Source organism: Galeopterus variegatus, unplaced genomic scaffold, assembly GCF_000696425.1.
Source record: "Galeopterus variegatus unplaced genomic scaffold, G_variegatus-3.0.2 Scaffold45, whole genome shotgun sequence".
NCBI classification, from domain to species: domain Eukaryota; kingdom Metazoa; phylum Chordata; class Mammalia; order Dermoptera; family Cynocephalidae; genus Galeopterus; species Galeopterus variegatus.
The window spans coordinates 964199-977008 of record NW_007726156.1 but is presented as its reverse complement, the minus strand read 5'-3'; the positions used below and the strand labels follow the sequence as shown (position 1 = coordinate 977008).

At 45.4% G+C, this 12810-nt stretch overlaps 1 pseudogene; it reads right to left on the bottom strand.

Annotated features, from left to right (window-relative positions):
- LOC103590005 overlaps positions 1-11077 on the bottom strand; it is a 145629-nt pseudogene extending 134552 nt beyond the window's left edge.
- Positions 11078-12810: the final 1733 nt, after the last annotated feature.

The window sequence follows — 12810 nt, the reverse complement described above, 5'->3', positions numbered from 1 at the left end:
AGAAAGAAAGAAAGAAAGAAAGAAAGAAAGAAAGAAAGAAAGAAAGAAAGAAAGAAAGAAAGAAAGAAAGAAAGAAAGAAAGAAAGAAAGAAAGAAACGGATCATAACAATACATTGAACTTTCAGAAGGAGAGAACAAACCTAACGATACAAGAGATGGGGGGCAGGTAGGAAAGGGGTTTGGGAAGTGATAGGTCTGGTAAAGAGCATAAAGAAAAACCACAATTTGTAATAATGAATATGCTAATAATAAATAATTAAAATTTAAAAGAAAGTTGTTGTGATGATTAAATGATTTAATACATTCAAGGTACTTATTGTAGTTCCTGGACATAGTAACTGCTATGTAAGTGCTTGTTATTATTACTAGATTTAAATAAAAATGTCATTTCGCATGCCGGGCTGTCAGTTCCTGTAGAGCTGGTACTGTGCTTGATACATCCTTATCTCTCACAATCCTGGCTTGGCATGGCACTTCAGATATGTGAGATTAAACAATCTGAAATTGGCCAATATTTGACCATTTTTGATATACAAAGATGGTTGTGTCACATGGTTCAACCTAATAGTATGTGCTCAATAAATGTTCATTGAATGAATGATAAGGACTTGGTATTTATTTGAAATTTTTACTTAATCAGTTGAGTCAACCAATTCCAGCCTGAATCTCTCTATCGAACGTTAGCATTATATATCCAATTGCCTTCTTGAAGTTTCCTTTTGGGTGTCTAATAGGCATTTCAAGCTCAGTGTGTCCAGAATGTAACTCTTGCCTCCAGTGCCCACCCCACACCCCTGTCTTACCTCATACTTCCCTATCTCAGTAAATGATATCACTATTAGGGGAAAAAAGAAATACAGTGGTATTCCTTGATTTCTCTCTTTCACTCACAGCCAATTCATAAGCTGTCTTGCTGGGCTTTTATCTAGGGATGCCTCAAATCTGCCACTAGCAGCTCCACCCTGGTCCGAGGCTCCACTGTTTCTCCCTTATCTCCCTACTTATTCTGCAATTCCATTCTTGCTCCCCAACTCCTATAGTCCAGGCTACGTTCAGCAGCCCAGGTGCTGATTTACAAACGAAAATCATAACACTCTTGTCTCGTGGCCTGGCCTCATCTCCTACACTGTCCCTCTCATCCACTCCTCTCTTGTCACACTGGCCTCTGCCATTCTTTATTTTTTTCATGCATATGCCTTTATTTAATTAATAAATTTTTATTTATTTATTTATTTATTTATTTATTTTTATTTATTTATTTATTTTTCCTTTTTGTCTTTTTTTGTGACCAGCAACGGATCGCAACCCTCAGTGTCGCACCCGTACCGGACCAGGACCAGCAACAGGATCACAACCCTCGGTGTTGCCCCCGCACCTCGCTCAGCCAGTGAGCGGCCGGTCTGTATGTGGGATCCGAACCCTCGGCGGGAGCACTGCTGCACTTCCCAAGCGGCGCACTGTAGCAGTGCGCCACCGGGCCGGCCCTTATTTATTTATTTATTATGAGTATTCATGAGATACAAAGCTCATTGTCATCCATCATGCCCATGATGTGAGGGCCAGATTCACACTGGGAGCATATCCACTACCAGAAATTACTTTTGTATCCTGTGTCCCCCTCCCAATTATCCCCTAACCTCCCTCCCCCTCTTCCTCTTCCCCCCGTCCACTTTGTAGCTCTAGGAATGTTCCCTACCTCTGTAAGACCGATGCACTACCGTGGTCTTTCCTTCCTTCCTTTCTCTCTTAGCATCCACATATGAGTGAGCACATGTGGTATTTATCCTTCTGTGCTTTGCTTATTTCACTCAACATAAGTTCTCCAGGTTCATCCATGTTGTTGCAAATGAGAGAATTTCATTCTTTTTTATGGCAGAGTAGAATTCCATGGTGTATATATACCATAGTTTCCTTATCCAGTCATCCATCGATAGACATTTAGGTTGGTTCCATGTCTTGGCTATTGTAAACAGAGCTGCAATAAACATGGGAGTGCAGGTATCCCTTCAACATGATTATTTCCATTTCTCAGGGTACGTACCCAGAAGAGGGATTGCTGGATCATATGGAAGATCTATCTGTAGTTGTTTGAGGAACCTCCATACTCTTTCCCGTAGTGGTTGTACTAATTTACAGTCCCACCAACAGTGTAGGAGTGTTCCCTTCTCTCCACACCCTTGCCAGCATCTGTTATTCACCGTCTTTTTGATTATAGCCCATCTAACTGGAGTGAGGTGATATCTCAATGTGTTTTTAAGTTGCATTTCCCTGATGACTAGTGATGTTGAGCAATTTTTCATGTATCTGTTGATCATTTGTATGTCTTCCTTTGCAATTATGTCTGGGCACAGGCTTTATGAACATGAGCCTGAAAGCACAAGCAGTAAAAGAAAAAATAAGCAAAGGGGACTGTATCAAACTAAAAAGCTTCTTCACAGCAAAAGAAACAATCAACAGAGTGAAATGACAATTAGCTTTGTATCTCATGAATACTCATAATAAATAAATAAATAAATAAACAAACAAATAAATAAGTTTTAAAAAAAGGGCACGTGCATGAAAAAAAAAAAAAAAAAAAGTCTGGCCCATAGAGAGGAAGAAGAAGAAATCAAATATTTGACTTCAGCCTAAAACTCTAGTTCTAATGTGTGAAAACAGTCCCTTATAAACACTGCTAGATAGCTTGCGTTCAACCTGGTTTCAAACTTATATCTTAAATTTTTGTGTTATTAAGGAGAGGGAAGGGGGAAAGAGGAATTGGTAAAGGGACATGAAAATCAACTACATTGTATATTGATAAATTAAAATTTTAAAAGTGTGTTATTAAGGAATTCATTCTCATCAGGGATTTTAGCACTTTAAATGCTATTTGCTCAGTTAAGCATTTTCTTTAAATTCCTGTTAGCTGTGAGAGATTCTCAGGGGGACTAGAGCATTTGAGGAGACCAAGAGGACTGTCTCTGTACAGTATTAGAGATTTCCCCACTTTGCTGTAGTGATTTCTTCTGCCTAGGGGAATGGCTCAGGGATATGGGCAGCATCACTCATTCAACATATTTATTGAGTACCTACTATGTGCCAAACATTGTTCTAGGCACTAAAGGCATGAAGGTTGCATTCTAATTGGCATGGGTGTGGGGAGATGAGAAATAGCCACATAATCAAATAACTGTAATGCTTCATGTGGTGATAGATATTATAGAGAGAAACGAAGGATTGCATGAGGAATAGAGAGCAGTGGCAGGGTGAGGGAGAGCTGATTTTGATAGGGTAAGCAGGCTGATCTCTCTCTCTGTTAAAGAGAGAACTGAAGGAAATGGGCAAGAAAGCCATGAACTCATCCAGAGTAAGAGCTTGCCAGGCAGAAGGAACAGCAAGTGCAAAGACCCTGAGGCAGGGGAATGCTCAGTATGTTAAAGGAACACCAAGAAGGTCCATGTAGCTGGAATGAAGTGAGAGAGAGAGAGAGAGTGGTAGGAGTGAGGTCAGAGAGGTGGTGAGAGGTCAGATGAGCAGAGCCTTGTAAGCCATGGTTAGAAATTAGGAACCTACTCTGAGTAAGATGTGAGGCCATTGGAGAGTTTTGAGCACAGCCAAGTTATAATCCAATCTGAGTTTTAAAGGGTCACCATGTTTAGAGTAGACTATAGGGCAGCCAGGGTAAAAGCAAGAAGACCAGGTAGGAGGCTGTCGCAGTGACCCAGGTAAGAGAGGATAGAGGCTTAGGTGGGAAGGGTGGGAAGTCAGTGGGGGTCTGGTAGTACAGCTCCCTGGAATAAATTTAAAAAATAAAAATGCAAGCCCTGATTTGTAGCATTTGACAATTCTGTGGTGTCATGGCTGACTTCAAGTACTTATGGTATAACACCTAGCTTGCAAATTTCATGTATATTTAACAATCAGCTCTCTGCATACCACTGTGGAAAGTGGTTGGAGGAAAATATATTTTGATGGTAGAGATAACAGGATTGCTGATGGATTCAATGTGGATTGTGAAAGAAAGGAAGAGGTCCAGACTGGCTCCAGGAATTTTGGCATGAGAAAAAGGAAGGATAGGGCTTTCTTTATTGAGATGGAGAGGAATACAGGACAATCAGTTTTGAGTAGGAATATCAGGAATTCTGTTTTAGACACGCTATGTTTGAGATGTGAGTTAGTGGAATGTCTAGCAGACAGAGTTTAGGAGAGAAGTCTGGACTGCATACAAAGGGAAGTATATTCTCCCTTCCCAAAAGGGCCCCCTGTGCCTGGTTTCTACACAAAGGATTCCTTTCCACAGTGTGTACCTGCACAGGGGAACTATTGGGAGCTTTGATTTGAAGTTTCCAGCTAGGGCTGGGGTTTCTGTCAGTGCATCACCTGGAGAAGACAGCAAATGTCTAGGTTCAGTGAGTGCCCAGCATGGGGCTAGATACTATGTAAATAAGACCCAGGCCCTGTCCTCATGCAGTGCATATTTGAGGAGATAAGAGAACAATACAAGACCTTCTACAACAAGGTGTAGGTTTTGCTGAACCTACTCTGACTTCTTTGTACTATTGGAGGATAAGGAGAGAGGGAGACTAATGCAGCCAGCTGGATTCACTGAGCCTCAGAGGATGGGAAGCATTTGCCTGGGGAGATGAAGAGAGAGAGGATATCCCAGCAAGGTCTATAAGAGCAAAAAGGCCAGGGCCACTGGGGAATATGCATGCTCAGGGATAATGATAATAATCAAATAACAACATAGGTTGAGCATTTAAAAGTTCCCAGGCATGTAAATATCTAAGCACTTTACATATTTGAATTCATTTAATCTTCACAATATCCCTAAGAGGTATATACTGTTATCCTATTTTGCAGATGAGAAAACTGAGGTACTATGGTGACACAGCAAGTAAGTAGTGCAGAGAGAATTCTAACAGGTAGCCTGCTTGACTCCATAGTCCTCATTCTTAGCCAGTAGATAAAATGGGAAATGGAGACGGGCTTGGCTGGAGCCCCAAGTTTGGCTATGCTTGAGTGGGCAAGGGGTGGGGGTACAGGAAAAAGAGGAGGCTGCTTAGGGCCCCCAGGGAGTTCCCTCAAGAGTTGCACCTTCCTGACTCTTCTAAGATGAATGAGGACACACACTTGCCATACTCGCCATGAACATGAGAAGGCTGCTCATGCCAATGATGTGGGATACGTTCTATGATTTTGAGGCCAGAATCATCACTTTTAAAAACCATCTATTTTTGAAAAGAAGAAATGAATTTGCTCAGTTTTATTCCCGTTTTTGGATAACATACAGAAGCCTCTTAGAGCTTAATATTAACACTGTACATCAACGTCAGCCCTGCTCTAAGTGGCGCATGTCACATTTCAGCTGTCTGCAAACTCTAAATGTTAAGTGAGCTTAGTTCCTATGAGCAGCAGAAGCCAGAAAAGTCAATGAGAAGCCCTTTCCTCTTCGGCTCACAATTTCTGCAACTATTGATATTTATAATCAATTATGCTGCAATAAGAAATAAATTATATATGTAGACACACACACACACACATATATGTAATGAATTTCTGCAAGGTGATGAGTCTCAGGGAGGTCTACTTATAGGATATCAGAAAACCTACCCTCATCCCCATCACCCTGTGTGTCCACAAACGTCAGCCCTACTGCTTGACAAAAACCTATTATGTATCTCAGCTAATCCCCTGGAAGTGCCAATGCCTCCCAAGACCCTAGTCCTTAAAAGATGAAGGAATGGTTTGAAGACTCTTAAGGTCGATTGACTTCTCCGTCCAAGCTGCCATACTCCGCCAACCACACCACGAATATTGGCTGCTGTTACCCACTCTTCTCTTTTCCTCTCCCTCGTTGCTCTTTCTTTCCCGTGCTTGGCATCCCAGGTCCACCTCTCTTACCTGTCTAGCTCTTTCCCTGTAGCTACTCACTTCTGGCTCTACTTACTTCTCTGGCCTGGAGGCATTTCTGATCTCTTCTGGTAGGATTTGCTCCTAAGTTGTAGTTTACATTCAGTAAAGTACACAATTCTTAGTAGGCAGCTCCATGCATTTTGATATGTGCACACACCATGTAACCACCATCCCATCAAGATATAAAACATCTCCAGAACCCCAGAAGTCTACCTTGGGACCCTTCCTTCACTGGAGGGGTAACCACTGTTCTGATTTCTACCTTTTCTTGAATTTCATATAAAAGGAATCACACAGGATATTATTACTAGCTCCCCAGCCGTGGTGCTGCTAAAAGAAGTGGAGGCCTTGGTGAGCAGTCAAAAGGTGTAGAGGGCACTCTGAATCTGGGCTTTGGGGCCCTTCAAGTGCTAGGACACTGCCTCCCTGTGGGGCAGAGTGAGCTCAGGTCCTCATTGCCATGTACCAAGTGTGGGGCGTTGTTTTCTTTGTGGCCTCTGAGTGGAGTATCTATGCCGATTTTGAAAGGCTTGTGTGGGAAGGAGACTGGAGGTCTCCGTATGTAGCTGGAGGGGCTGCAAGGAAAGGGAAGGTAACAGCAGCCGAGAGAGATGAGATAGAGTAGCTGATGTAAGGAAGGGAAATTTGGGGAATCTGTAGATGGTAAAAGGGGGTATTTGGGAAGTTTTGGCATTTGATGCACAATGTAATCTCCATCTCCCCATCCAAGCTTCAGGAAAAAAGATGGTGCTCATCAGTATTTTGGGATGTGTGTATGTGTAATGCAATGCCTCATGTGGGGGCTACCTGCAGATAAGCAGGGTGGCCCAAAGAGGTCCAGAGACAGGAAAGCTTGTCACATGAGTCTGGTAGCCCAGAGGCTGCCTGCCATAGTTCTGTCCCAGGCTCAGCCTCCATGCTCATCCCGTCCTATGACCTCATGCCCTGGAACATCATGTGACACACTCCTCTGGAGGTTCCAAGGTGAGATGAGGCCTGGAGAGTAACCAGGAAGAGGTTCAGAGGCACTTGCTAGGACAGATCTAAAGAGACAGGCCAGGTATGACAGAGACAAGAAAGGAAGATATCCAAGAGCTCCTGCACCAGGCTTTGCTGATTTCTCATCAGCTTTGGGGGGGGGGGGGGGGGAATAAAATTTTTTTTCTCCCTCCTTTGTTCAATAAGCACTGGAACCACTCAGAGCTTCAGCATAATTCTTATTGACTCCATCTGCTGGGGAGAGAGACAGAAGGAAAGGAGGATTTCACGGAGCTAAGGCCCTAACTCTCCAGTCCTCTCAGAGCCCCTGGCCTGAGTCTTCTCTCTTCCTGCTGATCTCCCCTAAACCACAGACTCTGTGCTGCTGGGGCTCTGAGTTAGAGAAGGAAGTGGGAATCAGACTCCAGGCCAGGCTGAGGGGCAGAGGGTTGGAGGGAAGCCCAGGGCCTGATTGTCTTCTTTCCACCTTGGCTGGAGGCCAGAGACGAGGCTAGTGGAGATGGGGACTCGAAAGAAAGCCCTTGAGCCAAGAGATTTAAAAACTCCTGAAAAAGGAAATCACAGTTTTAATTATCTCCAAAAATTAGGGGGTTTCTTTGTATTTTTATATCCATTCTTAGCTCCAGAAATTTTTTTTAAAAATGTTTTGGACAAAATGCAGAAGTGAGCAAAAGCTCAGTAGAAACTGGGAGGGTCTCTAATGCTAGATGCAGAGGGCTGCCTCTCCCGAGGCCACGTCCTTCTTCTGAGTGAGGCCCCCATCCAGTGGCTGGTGCAGACAGGGTATTATAAACCCAGCATTTCAGCCCAACGCAAGACATTTTATCTCCAGAGTTTCCTGTGGGATCAACCGAGGCTGTCATCAGTACTGCATCAGAGTTTGGCTTCTCAATGCCCACTCCTGCTTCCTTCCCTCCCCTCAGCTGGTGCTGATTCCAAGGTCCTCCTCTATGCACCTCCTGCGAGCTAAACTCCATCTCAGAGTCTGCTTCCCAGGGAGCCTAACTGGCCACAGGAGACACTCAGGATTTGTAATAAGTGTAAAGAAGGAAATAAAAAAGTCTATGTGATGGAGAGGGACTGCAGAAGGAACAGAGCAGAGATGGGGTCTACTCTAGATAGGACAGCTGTGACATTGGGTTGGCCAGGAGAAGGAACTGGTCCTGTTGAAAAGCTAGAACAAAAGTTTTCCAGGCAGAGGAAGCAGTTAAAAGAGTCCAGGACGTTAGAGGACCTGACACTCATGGTGTTCCTCTGTGCGAGGATGTATAGGGAGGCAGGTCACATAAGGCTCTCAGTGGACAGACTCTTTGAGCAGAGCCTTGAAGATGAATTGGTTATTTCCAGGCATAAAAGCATGGGCTGGGGGAGGGGACTCCTAGACCAAGAGGACACTGCAAAGGCTTGGAGGTGAGCAAGAAATCCACTGTGGCTGGAAGGTGGGAGTCATCTGTGGGAATGCAAGAAAATGGAGGTGGAAAGATGGGTTGGAGCCAGAGTTCCTGGCTGCTAACTGCAGGGGTGGGGGGTGGTAAATGTTCCGAGAAGAAATGGAGAGCAGTATGGACAGGGCATTGAGTGGGAGACCAGTGGGAGGATCCAGACCACGTCCCTGGCACAGGGCACAGGAAAGAAAACAAAACTGTAAAACGTTTTGCAGAACGCAAATGGAAGGTGGCTGACTGGGGCTGAGAGAAGAAGAAAATGATCATCAGTGTTTCTGGTTTGGCCAGATGGTTGCCTGGTGGAGCCAGGATGAGGGACACAGAAAGGGGAGCAGAGTTGCATGGCAGGGGGAGAAGAGAGGAGCTTTTGTCATGTGTACACCTCCATGTGGTGGGGGTCAGAGGGACATTCTGAACAGAGGGAGGGCTAGAGGCACAGATCTGGTGCTCGTTCATTCACTAGTGATACTTGAGGCCATGAAGGGAGGTGAGATGCCTCAGAGGAGAGTTAGCACAAGTTGTGAAGAGAGAAGTCTATGCAGACCTAGGGTAAGAAGAGATGCCCACAAGGAAAGACTGACGAAGGGCGGTCGAGAGTTTCGCTAGGGAAGCCAGGGGAAGAGCCGGAAGAAGCAGGCCTGAGGACTCAAACTCAGCTGCTACAGAGAGGCATGTGGAGCCCACACTGGGGGCAGTAAATAAGAAGTCATTGGGGGCCTGACTTGAGTCATTACAAAACAGTATGCCCGGGCAGGTGAAGGCAGAGCTAGGCTGCACCTGAGTGGGGTTGAATGGAAGGTAGCAAGTAGGAGCAGTAAGATAAATTACTCTTCTGATTTAACATGTATTGAGCACCTCCCATGTGTTAGGCTCCTCTTACCCACATAAATTAACCCATTTAATTCTCACAATAAGTCTGCACAGTGAGTGGGATTTTCATCACTATTTTTCCAGCTGAGGAAACAAGCTCAGAGAGGTTAGGCAACTTGTTAAAAGTCACTCAGCTCTAATAACATTGTAGAGCTGAGACCCAAATCTTCACTTCCTGACTCTTAATTGTGTGCTCTTTCCACCATCTCATGCTGCTTTTCCTTTTTAAACAAAAGGAAAGGAAGGAGATGAATTGGTGGCTTGGGAGAAAAGCGGGGTCAAAGAATGGTGTTTTGATTTTTAGGATTGAAGGTATTTAACCCGTTGATAGGCTTTTGGGAAGGAGCCAGTGGAGCAGTGGTAAGAGACAAGGGAACTGTTAGCGATGGATCCAAAGGCAGGAGGGAGGAGAACCTCATGCACTGGGATGTGCGTGGAAGAGTCAGGGCCCATCCTTCTCTGACCTGGAGTCAGGGAGGATGAGTGAGGGAGCAGATGATATGCTTCGAGGCATATTTGAGGACTGAAATTGGGGGAAGTTGGAATTTGATGACCTCAGCCTCATTCCTGAGGTTGGAAGGAGGTAAGGTCCCTTGCCGAGGTCAGTTGATTGGGCTGGCAGGTTAGCTCAATGGGTTAAAGTGTAGTGCTGATAACACCAAGGTCCAGGGTATGGTCCCTGTACTGGTCATTCGCCAAAGGAAAAAAAAAAGAGAAAGAAAGAAAATGTCATCGTTTGGAACAGAAACCTATTCAGAGTAGCTTCAGTACAAGTGAGGATTTATTGGGAGGCAAGCGATTCCCATCTCTACTTCTCCTTGTGCACCTGCCTCTCTCTAGCCTTCTCTGCCTGTCTGCAATTGTTTAGCTCCAGGGTCCTAAATGGATTAATTGGACCCTGTTTGTTCCAGTTCTTAATTTTTAGGAGATGGAATCTAATTGGTTCTCAGTTTGAGACAGGCACCATCTTTGTTCTGACCAGGTGTGGTCTGGTTTGGGATCTCGTAAACCCAAGAAGAATGCTGGGCTCAAGGTGGTGGAAGCTGCATGTGGCAATGAAGGGTCACGAGCAAGAGTAGAAGGAGTGGCGAAGGAGGAAAGAAAGTTGGAGCTCAAAAGCTGCCACTATGCTCATTGCCAGAGTGCCACCAAGCAGTCCTCTGAGCCAGCTGGAGCTGGAAATCCTTCATTCATAATGGAACTCCTCAGCACGGATGTCAGGGGTTTTTTCCTACAATTTTCAACAGATTGGGAGCAGAAGTGGAAAAATCTTGATAGTTCTATTGTCCCATGGTTACAAGGGACTAAGTAGGTGATGAGCAGGAAAAAAGAGGACAAGGGCATTAGTGTTGGTGACAGGATAGCTGGAATGGCCAACCTACCTGGGCAGGACAGGGAAGATGGGAGATGCGTGGGCTGAGGAAACAGGGAGCCATCAGTGCCTGAATCAGGGGAGGGGGAAGAACGGGTCTGGGGAGCATAGGGAGGAGGAGAGAGGTCACCTGGGTCTTGCCTGCCCTCAGGACCAGTGGGGAATTTTCACCCAGTCTTCACTGTCCATAGTGACCCTCCACTCTGGATATGAGACCAATTTGCTGGGCTCTCCTCCCTTCCTTTGAGAAGCATAATAGGCACACAACTTGGACAGAGTAGGGGCTTCTTCCAGGCCGTGATAACTGTGCAGCAGAAGGAGAAAGAATCAAGAGCATTGTCACTTTGTAATTCCCTCAGAAGTGTGGAGACGATCCACCGCCCAAGCAGCAGCCTCTTCCCTGCCTTTGTCACATCAAGGGGTTTTGCACATCCTCATGTGTGATGTCCCTACCGTCTTGGAGAAGACCACCTCCAGGGCCCTCACTTTCTCCATCCCCGACACTGACTTTCCAGTTCTGCCCCTCAGAGCGTGAGGCTGGTGAATACAAAGACACCCTCCGCCCCCCACTCCATTGAGGCAAAAGCATGGCACAGGGAGAGGCCTGCATGAGGCTCCTCTGCCACTCACCACTCTCCTGACCTGCAGCAGAAGGAGGACACTAGCAGGGCAGTGTGACAGAAAGGGCAAGTATGACTATCTCTGGAACCCCATTCTCCAGAGATTCTGGAGACAGAGAAGGATCTAGATCCTTCCCTAGAAGAATCTAAGTTCCCCGAGAGTAGGCCTATGTCTGACATGTTCTCCTCTATATCTGTAGCAGGTGGCCATTGCCTTCGCAGTGCAGTGGTTAATGTTACTGTTGAACAAACGAATGAAGTACAGCACCTTGAATTATGATATAGTCCATGGCAGATCTGTTTGGAAGCAGCTGGACAGACTGAAGGACCCTGTGACTCCTCTTCCCACCCTCTGCTTTCAGGCTGAGGAATCCTGACTTCTGTTAGATGTATATGTCAGGGAGAATGGGGTCTGCTCTGTAGGCTAAGGCTGAGGGTTAGGGCTCCCAAGGGCAAACTCCGTGTCACTGGTCCAGAGTGCTTTTCTCCACCTTGACCCAGAGGACACCCTTTTGGAAGGGATGTTTTCAGGGAAACTCCCCTCTCTCAGGGTTAAATGAGGGATAATGGCCTACGTTCAACCAGAACAAATTGGGCATGCTTTGGGAAGACTGTCCTTACTACATCCAAACTCTAGTTTTTTCCATTTATCCACCATTCATTTATTCATTCTACAATTTTATTAAGCACCATCTACATGCGAAGCACTGTTCAGAGTATCTGGAAAACGATGATGAAACATATAAAAAGGATTTCTGTCTTCATGGAGTTTTCAGTGAGGTCTTGAGAGTTGTTTAGACCAAAACTAAAAACTCACTTGACACTAGATAAAATAATAATAAAAGGGAATTTGTTGGAATGATGCAAGTGTAACTAATGCCAGCTGAGGACAAGAAGTACAAGCACACCCCAGGGAGGACTGACACTGGGACCAGCAAAATCAGACCCTGGGTCTGCTCTTGAGCCTCTCTGGGAGGGCAATATCTCCCCTCTCTCTGTGCAGGCTGGCTCCATTGCCTCCTTCTCTCTACAGACCTACAAGCTCTACTCCAGTCCTGGCTTTGCAGGAAGGATCCCCCAGTAACAGAGTCCAACACAAACCCCTTGGGCCTCTGTGCTAATATTTGGTTGCTTGGGTTCAAATATCCACCCTGGTTCCATCAACTATCGCCTAAGAGGACAAGGACTGGTGTTCAAAAGGGCAGTTGGAGTGGTGGGAGGTAGATGAAGGAGGTGGGAGGAAATGACTGGCATTTTTCATCTCTCTCTCCAATCACTCTCTAACTCAGTCCATGAGAGTGGCAGGAGCTCCTTTGCTGAGACCTGCCCCTTCTCCTGCCCCAGCAGAATGGAAGCCTGGGACAACCTGAACCAGGCAATTATACTGAGGAGCAAACCCATCAAGGCAGCATGAGGCCTCTTCCTCCTGTTTTTAAGCGTGGGGAATTGTTCCATAATTAAGGCAGGGGAAATGATGAATGCAGGGACAGGGAAGTCCCCATACTTCATCCTTATTGCCATTGAATTAACAGCATAACACATCATGTTTTATTATAACTTCATGATAATTACAGTTATTACTGAATTCATGTATATGGAAAAGGCAGA